General features: G+C 39.2%; 1 protein-coding gene across 2 annotated transcripts in view; it reads left to right on the forward strand.

Annotated features, from left to right (window-relative positions):
- Positions 1 to 17,900, forward strand: part of CPS1 (carbamoyl-phosphate synthase 1) — a 194,178-nt gene that overhangs the window by 25,807 nt on the left and 150,471 nt on the right. The window contains exon 1 of one of the 2 annotated variants that reach the window (XM_061383820.1): positions 15,167 to 15,506. The exons of the other annotated variant lie outside the window; for it this stretch is intronic. The gene's annotated coding sequence lies outside the window, so the exon portion shown is untranslated. Of the gene's footprint in view, positions 1 to 15,166; positions 15,507 to 17,900 lie in introns of those variants that run through there. 2 annotated transcript variants of the gene reach the window in all.

Raw genomic sequence — 17,900 nt, forward strand, 5'->3', positions numbered from 1 at the left:
AATTTACTTCACATTCTTCTATTTTTTAATAGAAATGATTTTATCTCAAGGAACTATTTTTGTTTGTGTTAGTGTTCTTGAGAGAATGCTATTGATCCCTATTTAATTGCTGTTGCATGATTAAAAATCAGTCTAATGACATCTGGTGGGGATAGTAGGATGAATGTTGTGCAATTTATTAACTTTCGATGTTACCCAATACATATGCTTGCATTTGCTTATAATTTCCTGTAATATAAGAACACTGCAGATAAAGTAGAAGATAACAAGTTATATATCATCATACTCTCACACCACCATTTTTTTAGTAACATATTTTTATCAACTTAGCAATGCAAAGAATACATTGCTGTAGTCTCAATATGAAAAATTAAAGCATATAGATAAAGGTAAAATCTTCTTTGACACACTCCTCTCTATGAAAAAATTCTTTCAGCTTCTGAGGAGAATATTATTACTAATGTGACGTATCTTTTCATGTCTTTTCCCAGTTTTTTACAGACAAAAATCAGAGGGTGTTGGCTTTTGCCTCTGTGTGTTTTCTTAATGTTACGCAGCAGGCATTGCTCTATAAATTGCCTTTCTCACTCACCAGTATGCCTCAGAAATCTTTCTGTCTAGACATCAGCACTAATTAGTAGGGGGATCTTGAGAAGACAATATAATTTTTGTCTCAGTTTCCTCACACACAACATGACAGTAAGAACGGAATCAGCGTGACGTGCTTGTTGAAGGAAGAAGAGGGTTAACACATGTGAACCACCAAGAATGGAGCCAATTCACAGGGCAAACGCTGTGTCAGTGTTTGCTCTTACTCTTTGTGCGTAAAGATCTGCTTTAATCTTTTAACCTGATGCCAAAGAGTCCACAAAATTGACATACTGTGTCATAGCTCCATTGGATATTTTGAAGTAAGGTTTGAAATTACCCACAGAAGCCTCAACTTTGCAAAGAAAATGTAGCTTATGTTTTTTATTTTTTTTTAATGATTAACCTGATCTATGTTACCTGCTAAAAATTAAACTTTAATCTGGTAAATGTGGTCTTGAGTCCAATGCTGTAATTCAAACACTCCTTTTAGGTAACTCTGTGCCTGCTTGGTTGACCTATGTAGATGCTCAGTTTTTCCATATCCCATTGGCTCACTTGATTTCATGAGGGCATCTGTCCGTTAGGTTTATGTGATTTGGTGGTGGAGAAAGGCAGGGTGTCTGGACTGATGGAGTGTCTATGGACCCTTGATGATATCTACAGAGGGACTGAGCTGGTCTGCTCTCTGTGCTGTCTGTCTACATATCATTTGGTTCATGCTTTAGTATCTCTTGATGTATGTGTGTGCGCTCAGTTGTGTCCGACTTTGCAACCCTTCAAACTGTAGCCCCCTAGGCCTCTCTGTCCGTGGGATTACCCAGGCAAGAATATTGGAGTGAGTTGTCATTTCTTAATCCAGGGGACTTTCCCCACCCAGGGATTGAACACACGTCTTTTGAGTCTCCTGCATTGGCAGGTGGGTTCTCTACTACTGTGCCACCTGGGAAGCCATCCTTTAAGTTACACACTGAGAACTGTAACTGCCTAGAGTATGCACATTTTACAGTATATATTTTACTATATAAAGATAAATTGTGTTACAAAGTGACTACACTGATTTACACTCACACTATGAATGGCTGAGAGGATCCTTTATCACCAGTATCAGACCTTTTACATAACTTATCCCACTTACATTCTCTCAACAATCCTCCACAGGAGGAATTCTATTTGCATTTTATATATGGAAACCCTGAGATTCAAAAAGTAAAAGCAACCTGTTGAATGTCACACAGACAGTAACTGGCTAATTTGGAAACCTTTTAAAGCAAAGCATAAGATACCTACTACTTAATCCCTCCATTCCAGACATTTGTCTTTATTTGGGGTTAAGCTTTATGATATTGATTACCGCTGTTTTCTCATGTCCTGGTTAATCATCTATGATAAAATGGTAAATAATGTGCAAGTCATGGACAAACAGTGCTATTTTCTTAGTTAGTTCAAAACACCTATTTACTGGTCAAGGGTAAATAGTTTCCCTCACATCTTTTTGACTCACAGTCATTAGTGATCTAGGAGAAGTACACAACTCAGATGAATGAAGGGCTGGCTCTGCAAGTAGCTTTAGGACTAGGAATTTTGAGGCCTGAGGCATAGCCCCAAGACTAATCATCAGGGGTGCATGGTGCAGAGGGACACACACCTTCAACGTTTGTGTCACCTGCTATTACAAACATCTTTATTGAGACTGACAGGGCGAATTCCTCAGGTCAGAAAACAGAAGAACTCTTTCAGCTGAGTCGTGATATTTAAAAACCTCTCTTCTGGTCTCTTGCCTGGCCAATCAAACTGTCCTTGCAGAACAAACTGATGGATAATGAAACATAGATACTGTAGCTGAAAAGTGCTGTCCTATTTACAGCACCCGCTTCAGCCCGAGGCACATCTCTGGCTGCTCCATTTCTATCTATAAGTTAAAGCAATGGCCTCGGCAAGCAGTACACTCTGTACAGCAGCTGCAACTCGTTATCGGCTTTGTCCAGAATAACAAACAGAACAAACACATTTTGCAAGGGCTTTCCCCCCCTTTTATGTAGAGAAGGAGGAATTAAGCAATCAGTGAAACGCTGATTGATCGGTTGTGCTGACTTGGAGAAGTTCAAGGCCGCATTAGTACTATTAACCCCTGAAAAACAGAACAAAAAAGTTTTTAGAACTTTCTTTGAACCCATATTTTTGAGCTGAGAAGTTGTAACTCTCCTCAGAGGGGAAAAATTGGAAAATATTTGTCCTTCATTGAGCACAATATACTCATCGAGATTGCTTTGCAATGTCATGATGGTTAATTATTTCTGTAAAGAGAATTCATGTTTTCTGACAGGTGTTGGTTGACCACAGAGTCCTGGAGTTGTGTGAACTGAAGGGTATGATAAAAGTCAGTTTTAGCAAACCAACTCACTCCTATGCCTTAACTTTGACTCCAGCCACCAACTTCTGTGGCCACATTTAGACCTGTCTTTACTCGAAGTTGAACCATCTCCAGAATTCAAACATCCCTCTTTCCACATGCTGCTTCCTTATTCTTTGACCCCATGAACTCAAGTATTCACACTCTTAATAATTTTTAGAGCACCTTGTCTTATGTAACTTAGTTTAAGGTATACCATTATAATCATTCCTTTCTAGATATTTTCAACTTCCCCACCCCTGTTTCTCTCTAACTGAACTGGCAAAACTCAAATCTTTGGTGGACAATCTTCTATGTCAGTTACTTCAGTTGCTCAGTCATGTCTGACTCTTTGCGACCCCATGGACTGCAGCATGCCAGGCCTCCCTGTCCATCACTAACTCCCGGAGCTTGCTCGAATCATGTCCATCTAGTCAGTGATTCCATCCAAACATCTAATCCTCTGTCATCCGCTTCTCCTCTTGCCTTCAATCCTTCCCAGCATCAGGGTCTTTTCCAATGAGTCAGTTCTTCGCAGCAGGTGGCCAAAGTATTGGAGTTTCAGCTTCAGCATCAGTCCTTCCAATGAATATTCAGGACTGATTTCCTTTAGGATGGACTGGTTGGATCTCCTTGCAGTCCAAGGGACTCTCAAGAGTGTTTTCCAACACCACAGTTCAAAAACATTAATTCTTCAGCATTCAGCCTTCTTTATGGTCCAAATTTCACATCCATACATGACTACTGGAGAAACCATAACTTTGACTAGATGGACCTTTGTAGGCAAAGTAATGTCTCTGCTTTTTAATATGCTGTCTAGAGAAGGCAATGGCACCCCACTCCAGTACTCTTGCCTGGAGAATCCCATGGATGGAGGAGCCTGGAAGGCTGCAGTCCTTGGGGTCGCTGGAGGTCGGACACGACTGAGTAACTTCACTTTCACTTTTCACTTTCATGCATTGGAGAAGGAAATGGCAACTCACTCCAGTATTCTTGCCTGGAGAATCCCAGGGATGGGGGAGCCTGGTGGGCTGCCGTCTATGGGGTCGCACAGAGTCGGACACGACCAAAGCGACTTAGCAGCAGCAGCAGCAGGTTGGTCATAGCTTTTCTTCCAAGGAGCAAGCATCTTTCATGGCTGCAGTCACCATCTGCAGTGATTTTGGAGCCCAAAACAACAAAGTCTATCACTGTTTCCATCGTTTCCCCATCTATTTGCCATGAAGTGATGGGACCAGATGCCATGATCTTAGTTTTTTTAATGTTGAGTTTTAAGCCAACTTTATGATTCTACTCTTTCAGTTTCATCAAGAGGGTCTTCAGTTCCTCTTTGCTTTCTGCCAGAAGGGTGAAGTGATCTGCATATCTGAGGTTATTGATATTTCTCCTGGCAATCTTGATTTCAGCTTGTGCTTCATCCAGCCTGGCATTTCACATGATGTACTCTGCATATAAGTTAAATTAGCAGGGTGACAATATACAGCACTGATGTACTCCTTTCGCAATTTGGAAACAGTTCATTGTTCCATTTCCAGTTCTAACTGTTGCTTCTTGACCTGCATACAGATTTCTCAGGAGGCAGGTCAAGTGGTCTGGTATTCCCTTCTCTTTAGGAATTTTCCCTAGTGTCTATATTGATATATATTGAACACAGCTGGAGAAAACCACACACATGAACATTCTAATGTCACTGTAAAGTCGTGATCACCAACTTCTAATGGGAATCTAGTATATTGGATCTCCTGTGGTGGTTCTTCAATGAAACCGTGATCTAATTCTTCACAGGAATTATTTTAAACCTTTCCACCCTCAGTTAAAAACCATGCATCCTACTTCATTGTAAACTAGAGCCATAAAGTGGCCATGCTCACATCTTTATGCTACCAAGTCTACCAACCCTTAGCTAGAGAAGGGATGTTTCATGCATCTACTACTATGGCCTTCCTGTTATAATGGTAGAAATGTTCTTCCTTCTATGAATCCTTCTCCATGTTCTCTAGATTTCATCTTAACTCTCCGAAAGCCTTCAGCTTTTGCTTATACTCTCATGAAAATTTATACTCCCCTTTCAGATAGAACAGTCTCATCAACTGTAAACATACCTTGATCACTTTTCATTTAAACACACAGATGTACAGAAAACAAACTCTTACTTGCTTCACCATTTCATCGAGTTTCTATTATTTTACTTAACTGCTTTTCTTCCCATGGTGTCTTCTCTTTGTTATGTCCCATTCACTGTATGCACTTCAATCTGGCTTCTCCCATCAACACTTCAATAAAATTAAATATGTAGTCTCAGATAAATTCTAGCCTTAGTCTAATCCATAGGAGAGTGCTCTGGAGCACAAATCACATAGCAATGTAGTCCCCTCTGGAGTGAAAAGAGTTTGGTCTTTCATGATCTATGGTGGAGCAAGGCAATGCTCATCAAGCAGGGAAGTTCTCTGGAAAAGGTATCAGATGTAACTGAGTAGCAGCAAGTCCTCACAGTGGCTGTGAGATGGATATGCTGGCCTGGTAGAAAGTCTTTGGGCAGGGCACACAGTCAAGTCTGCCACAGTTAGCTTTTTGCATGGACTCACCTCACATGTGATGCATTCTCTCTAAAGCAATCAGATTCATCTCTTTATAGCATAAATAATTTAACTTTCTTTGTGTTACAGACTGAATTTTTATATTCTCCTGTCTCCATCCCCCTACCCCACTCCCTCCCCACCCGCCCCCCCCCCCCCCCACAAATCCAGCCAAGTTCATGTGTTGACACTCTAATTCTCAATGCCATGGTATTTGGAGATGTAACCCTTTGGGAAGTAATTATTTCATGAGGGTGGATCTCTCCTGATGAAATTAGTGCCCTTATAAGAAGAGAAACAAGAGAGCTTGCATCTTCTTTCTCTCTGCATTGTGAGAAAACTAGGAAGGGTCTCATCAGAACCTGAGTGTACTAGAACCTTGGTCTTAAAACATCTAGCCTCTGGAACTGTGAGAAATCAACGTGTGTTGTTTAAACCCCTCAGTTCATAGTATTTATTTTAGCAGCCTGAGCTAAAATGTTAAAGTCCTTTAGTGACATCCTATTGTACCATGAATGATAAATGTACATCTTAACATGTCCTACAAACTACTATGCCCTCCATGAATCTCAGCCTCATCATGGAGAAGGGTCTTGCATAACTCAATGAAGCTCTGAGCCATGCCATGCAGGGCCACCCAAGATGGATGGGTCATAGTGGAGAGATCTGACAATGCATGATCCACTGGAGGACGGAATGGCAAACCACTCTACATTCTTGTCACAAGAACCCTATGAACACTATGAAAAGACAAAAAGATGAAATCAGGAGATGAGCCCCCCCAGGTTGGAAGGTATCCATGCTACTGGGGAAGAGAAGAGGGCAATTACTAATAACTCCAGTAAGAATGAAGCAGCTGGACCAAAGCAGAAGCAAAGCTCCGTTGTGGATGGTTCTGGTGGTGAAAGTAAAGTCTAATTCTGTAAAGAACAATTTTGCATAGGAACCTGGAATGTTAGCTACATGAATCAAGGTAGACTGGACATGATCAAGCAGGAGATGGCAAGAGTGAACATTGATATCCTGAGTCAAGTTAACTAAAATGACAGGAAGGGGCGATTTTAGTTTAGATGACCATTATATCTACGACTGTGGGCAAGAATCCATTAGAAGAAATGGAGTAGCCTTCATGGTCAACAAAAGAGTCCAACATTCAGTACTTGCGTACAACCTCAAAAATGACAGAATGATCTTGGTTCGTTTCCAAGGCAAACCATTCAACATCATAATAATCCAAATCTATGCCTCAACTGCGAATGCCAAAGAAGCTGAAGTTGATCAGTTCTATGAAGACTTACAAGACCTTCTAGAATGAACAACAAAAAAAGATGTCCTTTTCATCATAGGGGATTGGAATACAAAAGTAGGAATTCGAGAGGTACCTGGAGTAGCAGGGAAGTTTGACCTTGTAGTACAAAATGAAGTGGGACAAAGGCTAACAGAGTTTTGCCAAGAGAACACCCTAGTCAGAGCAAACACCATCTTCCAACAACACAAGAGACAACTCTATACATGGATAACACCAAATGGTTAATTCTGAAATGAGATTGATTATATTCTTTTCAGTTGAAGATGGAGAAGCTCTACATTGCTGTTTCTGTTCAATCACTCTGTCATGTCAGACTCTTAGAGATCCCACGAACTGCAGCACATCAGGTTTCCCTGTGCTTCACTATCTCCCAAGGTTGCTCAAACTTATGTTTATTGAGTCAGTGATGCCATCCAACCACCTCATCTTCTGTCTTCCCCTTCTCCTCCTACCCTCAATAATTCCAAGCATCAGGGTCTTTTCCAATGAATTGACTCTTCCCATTAGGTGGCCAAAATATAGGAGCTTCAGCTACAGCATAAGTCCTTCTAATGAATATTTAGAGCTGATTTCCTTTTGGATTGACTGGTTTGATCTCCTTGCTGTCCAAGGGACTCTCAAGATTCTTCTCCAACATCACAATTTGAAAGCATCAGTTTTTCAGTGCTCAGCCTTCTTTATGGTCCCTACATGACTACTGGAAAAACCATAGCTTTGACTATATGGATCTTTGTCAGCAAAGTGATGTCTCTTTTTAATATGCTATCTAGGTTTGTCATAGCTTTTCTGCTAAGGAGCATGCATTTTTAAATTCATGGCTGCAGTCACTGTCCATAGTGATTTTGGAGCCCAAGAAAATTCTGTCTGTCACTGTTTCCAGTTTCTCCCCATCTACTTTCCAGTAGTCATATATGGATGTAAGAGTCGGACTATAAAGAAAGCTGAGCATTGAAGAATTGATGCTTTTGAAATATAGTGTTGGAGAAGATTCTTGAGAGTCCCTTGAACTGCAAGGAGATCCAACCAGTCCATCCTAAAGGAAATTAGTCCTGAATATTCATTGGAAGGACTGATGCTGAAGCTGAAATTCCAATACTTTGACCGTCTGATGTGAAGAACCGACTCATTGGGAAAGACCCTGATGCTGGGAAAGATTGAAGGAAGGAGGAGAAGGGGATGACAGAGGATGAGATGGTTGGATGGCATCACCCACTCAATGGACATGAGTTTGAGCAAGCTCCAGGATTTGGTGAAGGACAGGGAAGCCTGGAATGCTGCAGTCCATTGGGTCTCAAAGAGTCAAACACAACTGAGTGACTGACCTGAATTGCCATGAAGTGCCATGAAGTGGGACCAGATGCCCTGATCTTAGTTTTTTTGAATGCTGAGTTTTAAGCCAGCTTTTTCACACTCCTCTTTCACCTTCATTAAGAGGCTCTTTAGTTTCTCTTTGATTTTTACCATTAGGGTGGTGTCATCTGCATATCTGAGGTTATTGATATTTCTACTGGCAATCTTGATTCCCACTGGGGCTTTTCACATGATGTACTCTGCATATGGGCTTCCTGGTGGCTCAGTGGTAAAGAATCCACCTACAATGCAGGAGTTGTAGGACATGCAGGTTCAATCCCTGTGTTGGGAAGATCCCCTGGAGGAAGACATAGCAACCAACTCCAGTATTGTTGCCTGGAGAATCCCATGGACAGAGGAGCCTGATGGGCTCCCGTCCATAGAGTCACAAACAGTCAAACACGACTGAAGTGACTTAGCAAACACTCATGCACTCTGCATATGAGTTAAATAAACAGGGTGACAATATACAGCCTTGACATACTCCTTCACCAATTTTGAACCAGGCCAATATTCCATGTCTGGTTATGGCTGTTGTTCCTTGACCTGCATACAGGTTTCATTATTGCCTTCCAGGCTCCTCTGTCCACGGGATTCTCCAGGCAACAATACTGGAGTGGGTTGCCATGCCCTTCTCCAACAGGTTTATCAGGAAACAGGTAAGGTGGTCTGATATTCTCATCTGTTTAAGAATTTCCACAGTTTTTTGTGATCCACACAGTCAAAAGCTTTAGCATAGCCAATGAAGCAGAAGTAGATGTTTTTCTGGAATTCTCTTGCTTTCTCTATGATCCAGCAAATTTTGGCAATTTGATCTCTGGTTCCCCTTGCCTTTTCTAAATCCAGTTTGTACATTTCGAAGTTTTCAGTCCACTACTGCTGAAGGATGAGATGGTTGGATAGCATCACCGACTCAATGGGCATGAGTCTGAGCAAATACCCAGAGAAAGTAAGGGACAGGGAAGCCCAGTGTACTGCAGTTCATTAGGTCACAAAGAATCAGACCTGACTTAGTGAGTGAACAACAACAAACCAACCAACTCCTATAGGATCTGGAGGCTGACTATATCTCTCAGATCTCTTCATGTCATACTCCTCTCTTGTTCAGGACCCTTTTATCCCACCAATCCATTCCTGGAAGGTAGCATCTGTTCTCAAAGCAAAGTCTTCATGCATGGTGTTTCCTCTGGCTAGAATACTTTTCCTCTTTTACTACCCATTTCATTAATATGTATCATTCCATCTCAGCTTGAATATCACTTCCTCAGACTGTCCCTAACCATCAAATCTAAATTTTGCTCTCCACAATTATTTTCCAGCTAAATACCCTGCTTTTCTTATATAAAGTTATAATTATACGTTGTAACATAATTTGTAATTATATGTTGTGTGATTGATTACTAAACTGTCTTAATACACTGAACGTGCTGATTCATTCATATTTGATGTCATAAACATCTCCTATGAGGTATCATGAGATTTGGTGCCATGTCAATTCACTTCACCATTGCATAATAAAGTATCAGGTATGTGGTAAAATGTACTCAACTTGTTGAATGACTAAATGAATGAACACATAATGATGAATACATTAGACATACAAAACAATTAGACATACAAAACCATCAGACATACAAAACCAGAGGATTAAGAAACACTCTTGTGGTCTCTGGATATCCCATAATAATTCTACTAAGGCTATTAATATAAGGTTATTTGACATTTAATCAAATTGGTGTTCTTTGCTGCTCTCTTCTGAGATCACAGCACTTGAAAGATATTCTCTCATTAAATTTTACACATTTCTTCATTTATTGACTTGCCCAGTTTTTAGAGAAACTGTGATATCTAGTCAGTTCCGTCAGTTCAGTTCAGTCACTCAGTTGTGTCTGACTCTTTGTGACCCCATGGACTGCAACATACCAGGCTTCCCTGTCCATCACCAAATCCTGGAGCTTACTTAAATTCATGCCCATTGAGTCAGTGATGCCATCCAACCATCTCATCCTCTATTATCCCCTTCTCCTCCTGCCTTCAATCTTTCCCAGTGTCAGGGTCTTTTCCAATGAGTCAGTTCTTCACATCAGGTGGCCAAAGTATTGGAGTTTCAGCTTCAGCATCAGTCCTTCCAATGAATATTCAAGACTGATTTCCTTTAGGATGGACTAGGATCTCCTTGCAGTCCAAGGGACTCAAGAATCTTATCCAACACCATATTTCAAAAGCATCAATTCTTCAATGCTCAGCTTTCTTTATAGTCCATATCTCACATCCATACATGACTACTGGAAAAACCATAGCTTTGACTAGATGGACCTTTGTTGACTAAGTAAAGACTCTACTTTTTAACATGCTCTCTAGGTTGGTCATAACTTTTCTTCCAAGGAGTAAGCTTCTTTTAATGTCATGGCTGAAGTCACCACCTGCAGTGATTTTGGAGCCCAAAATAATAAAATCTGTCACTGTTTCCTTCATTTCCCCATCTATTTGCCATGAGGTGATGGGACCAGATGCCATGATCTTAGTTTTCTGAATGTTGAGTTTTAAGCCAACTTTTTCACTCTCCACTTTCACTTTCATCAAGAGGCTCTTTTGTTCTTCTTCACTTTCTGCCATAAGGGTGTTATCATCTGCATATCTGAGGTTATTGATATTTCTCCCGGCAATCTTGATTCCAGCTTCTGTTTCACCCAGTTCAGCATTTCTCATGATGTTCTTTGTATATAAGTTAAATAGGCAGGGTGACAATATACAGCCTTGACATACTCCTTTTCCTATTTGGAACCAGTCTGTTGTTCCATGTCCAGTTCTAACTGTTGCTTCGTGACCTGCATAAATATTTCTCAAGAGTCAGGTCAGGTGGTCCGGCATTCCCATCTCTTTCAGAATTTTCCACAGTTTATTGTGATCCACACAGTCAGAGGCTTTGGCATAGTCAATAAAGCAGAAGTAGATGTTTTTCTGGAACTCTCTTGCTTTTTCAATGATCCAGCTGATAGTGGCAATTTGATCTCTGGTTCCTCTGCCTTTTCTAAAACCAGCTTGAACATCTGGAAGTTCACTGTTCACGTACTGTTGAAGCGTGGCTTGGAGATTTTGAGCATTACTTTGCTAGCGTGTGAGATGAGTGCAATTGTGCAGTAGTTTGAGCATTCCTTGATATTGCCTTTCTTTGGGACTGGGATGAAAACTGACCTATTCCAGTCCTGTGGCCACTGCTGAGTGTTCCAAATTTGCTGGCATATTGAGTACAGCACTTTCACAGCATCATCTTTTTGGATTTGAAATAGCTCAACTGGAATTCCATCACCTCCACTAGCTTTGTTTATAATGATGCTTCCTAAGGCCCATTTAACTTCACAGTCCAGGATGTCTGGCTCTGGGTCAGAGATCACACCATTGTGGTTATCTGGGTCATGAAGGTATTTTTTGTATAATTCTTCTGTGTATTCTTGCCTCCTCTTCTTAATATCTTCTGCTTTTGATAAGTCATACCATTTCTGTCCTTTATTGAGCCCAATTTTGCATGAAATGTTCCCTTAGTATCTCTAATTTTCTTGAAGAGATCTATATTTCCCATTCTATTGTTTTCCTCTATTTCTTTGCATTGATCACTGAGGAAGGCTTTCTTATCTCTCCTTGCTATTCTTTGGAACTCTTCATTCATATGGGTATATCTTTCCTTTTCTCCTTTGCCTTTCAGTTCTCTTCTTTTCACAAGTATTTGTAAGGTCTCCTCAGACAACAGTTTGAAAAATGCAACAATTTTGCATTTCTTTTTCTTGGGGATGGTCTTGATCATTGCCTCCTGTACAGAGTTATGAACCTTTGTCCATAGTTCTTCAGGCACCCTGTCTATCAGATCTAATCCCTTGAATCTATTTCTCACTTACACTATATTATCTTAAGGGATTTGATTTAGGCCATACCTAAATGGTCTAGTTGGAGAAGGCAATGGCAACCCACTCCAGTACTCTTACCAGGGTGTGGAGCCTGGTAGGCTGCCATCTATGGGGTTGCACAGAGTCGGACACGACTGAGGCGACTTAGCAGCAGCAGCAGCAAATGGTCTAGTGGTTTTCCTTACTTTCAATTGAAGTCTCAATTTGGCAGTAAGGAATTCATGATCTGAGCCACAGTCAGCTCCCGGTCTTGTTTTTGCTGACTGTATAGGGCTTCCCCACCTTTGGCTGCAAAGAATATAATCAATCAAAACTCAACATTCATTGGCTATCTGGAGATGTCCAGGTGTAGAGTCTTCTCTTGTGTTGTTGAAAGAGGGTGTTTGCTATGACCAGTGCATTCTCTTGGCAAAACTCTATTAACCTTTGCCCTGCTTCATTCTGTACTCCAAGGCCAAATTTGCCTGTTACTCCAGGTATTTCTTGACTTCCTACTTTTGCATTCCAGTCCCCTATAATGAAAAGGACATCTTTTTTGGGTGTTCATTCTAGAAGGTCTTATAGGTCTTCATAGAATGGTTCAACTTCAGCTTCTTCAGCATTACTGCTCAGGGCATAGACTTGGATAACTGTGATATTGAATGGTTTGCCTTGGAATGAACAGAGATCATTCTGTCATTTTTCAGACTGCATCCAAGTACTGGATTTCAGACTCTTTTGTTGACTATGTTGGTTACTCCATTTCTTCTAAGGGATTCGTGGCTCAGATCATGAATTCCTTACTGCCAAATTCAGACTTCAGTTGAAGAAAGTAAGGAAAACCTCTAGACCATTTGCTGCTGCTGCTGCTAAGGGCAATAGTGGTAGATATAATGGTCATATGAGTTAAATTCACCCATTCCAGTCCATTTTAGTTCACTGATTCCTAAAATGTCAATGTTAACTCTTGCCATCTCCTGTTTGACTACTTCCTATTTGCCTTGATTCTTGGACCTAACATTCCAGGTTCCTATGCAATATTGCTCTTTACAGCATCTGACCTTGCTTCCATCACAAGTCCCATCCACCACTGGGTTTTGTTTTTGCTTTGGCTTCATTTCTTCATTCTCTCTGGAGTTAATTCTCCACTCCAGGTTCCTATGCAATATTGCTCTTTACAGCATCTGACCTTGCTTCCATCACAAGTCCCATCCACCACTGGGTTTTGTTTTTGCTTTGGCTTCATTTCTTCATTCTCTCTGAAGTTAATTCTCCACTGATCTCCAGTAGTATATTGGACACCTACTGACCTGGGGAGTTCTTCTTTCAGTGTCGTATCTTTTTGCCTTTTCATACTGTTCATGGGGTTCTCAAGGCAAGAATACTGAAGTGGTTTGCCATTCCCTTCTCCAGTGGACCATGTTTTGTCAGAACTCTCCACCATGACCTGTCCATCTCGAGTGGCCCTACACAGCATGGCTCATAGTGTCATTGAATTAAACAAGGCTAACTTAAGCCTTTTATCCTTCTCCGTCAGAGGGCAGACAGAATGAAAACCACAATCACAGAAAAATGACCAATCTGATCACATGGACCACAGCCTTGTCTAACTCAATGAAACTATGAGTCATGCAGGAATATCTGTGTTAGCCTTAGAATAGAACAAGTTTACAACAGAGCCAGTGATAGAATTTGTCTCTACTTTTTAACTAGTTTAGTATTTTGCACACTTGTTAGTGGTTAAAGAAAATATATTAGGAATATATCCACATCAGTAGATTTGTAAAACTGGAAACTTCCTTTGGAAATGTAGTACTATATATACTCCTCTGCACATAGCATATTTGATGAGATACACCTTTAAGCCAAGAACTCTTTTTTCATGGTCATTTTTCTTTCTTAATTTCCTTGTGAGAAAATGATAAGAAAATGATAAGATAAATGATAAGGACAATAGTTAAATAACTCAGTCACTGTGGTAGAGTGAATTCATGTTAAAGCTTCATTCTGGGGTTTTGAGTTGACTTGTATAAACACACAGCTATGTTTTTCATCCTCATTTGAAGAATGGTTTATACACTTTATATAAAAAATCCCAGTTATGCCATTGCTAAGACTTTAACATGTGAAACGGCTTCCTAGTGGCACAGTGGCAAAGAATCCACCTGCCAGTGTAGGAGACACAAGAGATGTGGGTTCTCAGAGACACAACTGAGCATACACACACACACACACACACACACACACACACACATGAAATAGAGATTAATAGGAACCAGGATGCTTTGAGTCTTGATAGGGAAATATTTTGTGTAACCTTCTACTCAATGTTTTCTGGATCATTCATACATGTGCTGTTCTGAACTCAGTTGCTCAGTTGTGTCTAACTCTTTGTGACCCCATGGACTGTAGCCTGCCAAACTTCTCTGTCCATGAAATTTTCCAGGCAAGAACATTGGAGTGGGTTGCCATTTCCTTCTCCAGGGGATCTTCCCAACCCAGGAATTGAACCCATATCTCTTGTGCCTCCTGCATTGGCAGGTGGATTCTTTATCACTTTGCCACCTGGGAATCTCCATTTATACATGTAAATATTACTTAAAATATGCTTGAGTCATAAATTAGTTTCAACTGGCTTTAATGAGAATTTTCCTCACATTGGTTTGAGTGTATAGATAATCCCTGAAGTAAAACAATGACATATAACTTGAAATATAATCGCAAATAAAATTTGATTGTATTTCTGCTGGTTATGTCAAATACGGTATGATATTTTGAAGTATAATGTATTAAGTATGTCAAAGAATGGTTGTCAATTTTCATCTTGAAATTCATCAAAATATAGGGGTATATCTACTAGGAAATGTGTTAATTTGAAGTTTTTTTAAATTGAATTAAAGTATCTGGTACTTTTTTTTTTTTCAACCTATACTAATCCTAAATTAGGTGATCTGGCAAGACCTCTAATTCTATTGGCTTTAGAATTTAACCTGTCTCCTGGACTTTGAAGCCATGTCTTTTCTTCAGAGGAGATAAGGAAAAGTCTCTTATCTTAGGTCTGGAAGAAACACGGAATCCAGTATCAAGGTAGCAGAGTAGTTATTTTCCCAGACATAGCACAAGGTTTTCAAGCCTGAAGAAAAAGATTAATCTCCTTAAAAAAGGACTTTGCTAACTTGGGCCTGGACATGGCAATCCTGTTTCCAGCCATCCAATATATAAGCTTTAGCAGTCAGAAGTTTGTTTGCTTTAATTTTGATGTGGCTCATCTTTTCTTAGCTGCTCATATTCAAGATTTGGAAAAGAAGGAACAGTGGTGAGCTGAGTGATTCATTGGATTCTGATGAGGAACTCTTGAGAAATTTTATTATTCCTGAGTTTTAAACCCTTGTGACTTTAATATAAATTTGGTATGAATCTTGACTTTTTTTCTCTGCCTTTTAGTAATTATATTTTGGTATTCCTATTGAGTGTGATAGTAGCTATACATTTATAATTCATGGGTGTTTGGGATTTTTTATTTTTAATTCACTTTTTTTTAATATAATGCCTTAAGTGTTTGTAATTCAGTATTAAACTAAACTTGTTTAAAAATGTACTTTATCATAAATATCTCTGTTTTTCATGTGTTTTTCAGAAAGCATTTGGTTTCTTAAAGCCATTAATGTGAGAGTTCAGGGTTTAGTTCTTTGTAGTCACATGTGGTATGGATAATTACAGTTTTCTGTAGTGAATTTGTTCAGTGTTGATCACTATGTCCTTTAGCCAGAATTGGCTGGTGAAGAAGTGTTAATCTTTTTGTTCTCTTAAGGGGTTGTTGGATCTGAAGTAGCTTCTAAGGTGTGGGTCAACTCATCTGGGAAATGAAAGATGATATGAGGATTTTTTACTTTGTAAAGTGCCTTTAACAGGTGATCACATTTCATCCTGGGAGTGCTGCTGGAGAGGAATATATATTGATTTGGCTTTTGTTATCCTTGGGTCTTCCAGATCTTGGGTTTCTTAGGTCTTTGGTTCTTTTTGTTATTCTTTATTGTTCAATTTGAGAGTTGAAAATAGATATCATGTCTCTTCTTAAGAATAAACCTGAAAGGCTTTTCAAGAGTGAGCTGTTTGGGGGGCAAGTTTGTGTTCCCAGTCTTATTTCTATTTTAAGATTAAGCATTGTCCTTGGAACGTAAACGGCCTTCAATAAATTAGGAAGAGAAGAGTTAGAGAATTAACTATCACTTATGGCTTATGAGAGGTCACAGTTACTATTCTTTCCAATTCATTGATATAAAACACAGACAATAAAGAAATCACTTAGGATCAATCACACAATGTGAATGACATAGAAAAGATCTTTAAGTGGTAGAAAAGAGTATATTTTGTATTTTTAGTTTTGTACTGTAATCAAAAAGCAATGAGGAGCTATTTAATGGTTTTAATCAAGAAAGTATCAGTGTATAAGTTAAGAGTATGTAAATAGCAACTGTATGGTATAACAAGATGTAGATTTTTTTGGTAAGGTTTGTAAAGTAAGATTTCATATAGCTTTGAAGAATTGACAGGATGTAGACTAATTGAAAAAATTAATCCAAGAAACGTACAGTCCTAAATTTCGTCATCAGACTCTACCACCTTATGTTGGCTAAATGATTCACAATCTGTTTTGTTAATTACTCCTCATCATTTTCTTTATCTATTGCATTTTATAAAGAGACAAGTTCAATATGAAGAAGTGTGGTCTTTGACACCATGGACAGTGTGCCAAGGCACTGTGAGACAGATTTACAAATTTTAAATGTACAGTCTGAAAATCTGAAAATCACACATTTCTCCTTTGGCTTCTCTTTTTTCTTATTCCTTGTAGTCATTCTATCATATCCTAAGCATTTTCTCTGGTGAAATTTGCATGGCAAGATGAGGAAAAGAAGAGAAAAAAGTAGTCAGAGGTGGGGAGTACTAAGATGCCTTGGGTTCTAGCTGGTGGCCATAGTTGAAGGTAGTTCATGAACATCGGTAGTGGCTCTAGTCTCTGACAGGAGCCAGTCGTGGTCTTCAGTGTTAATTTTTTTTTTTCTTTTGCATAGGACTTTGCCTTGATTCCTTATAGTATTTTTATGAAATAGCTGTATGTCCCACCTTGAGTGTTTAAGAACCATCTGGGCATTTTACTGCCCCCACAACCTTGTGTCTGCCCAGAAGCTGAGCAGAAGACTCTGCTTATAAACTGCAAGGACTTAAAATAACAGCTAAAAAAGTGATGGTGCTTCATAGATATATTTAGTGGGTTTTTTGGGTCAGTTATCATAATAAGCAACTTTTATTTAAATGTAAACAAAGGTTTTTTAAAAAAGCACTTTCTCTTTAAAAGACTGATTTTCACTGCAATTCATTCTGGCCTTTAAGCAGAGAGTTAGACACAAAGACAAATTGCAAAATATGCAGTCAATTCAAGAGTTTAATTTTAAGTTTAATTTTAAACATTTAAAAATCTGTTTTCAATTTCAGTTCACTGTGATATTTCAATTGCTTTTAAGTATTACAAAGATATATATTAGGATAACTTTACAATAAAGAAATTTCCAATTTTTCTTATTCTGTACATTAAAAATGAAAGTAAAATGAGAGTTATGTAGTCCCATGGATAGCAATTCTTTTCATGTAATGTTCATAGTATGGTCATTAGATCATAGGTTCTCTGACTTGCATGTGAATGGGGAAATTAAATAACACTCCTGAAAGACCTTTAGTTGAAGGTTTTAGTAACTTTCATTAGGGGTCAAGCCTTCAAAATTTATATGAATAGAAAAATAAGA

The sequence above is a fragment of the Bos javanicus genome, chromosome 2 (genome assembly GCF_032452875.1).
Source record: "Bos javanicus breed banteng chromosome 2, ARS-OSU_banteng_1.0, whole genome shotgun sequence".
In the NCBI taxonomy this organism is placed as follows: Eukaryota; Metazoa; Chordata; class Mammalia; order Artiodactyla; family Bovidae; genus Bos; species Bos javanicus.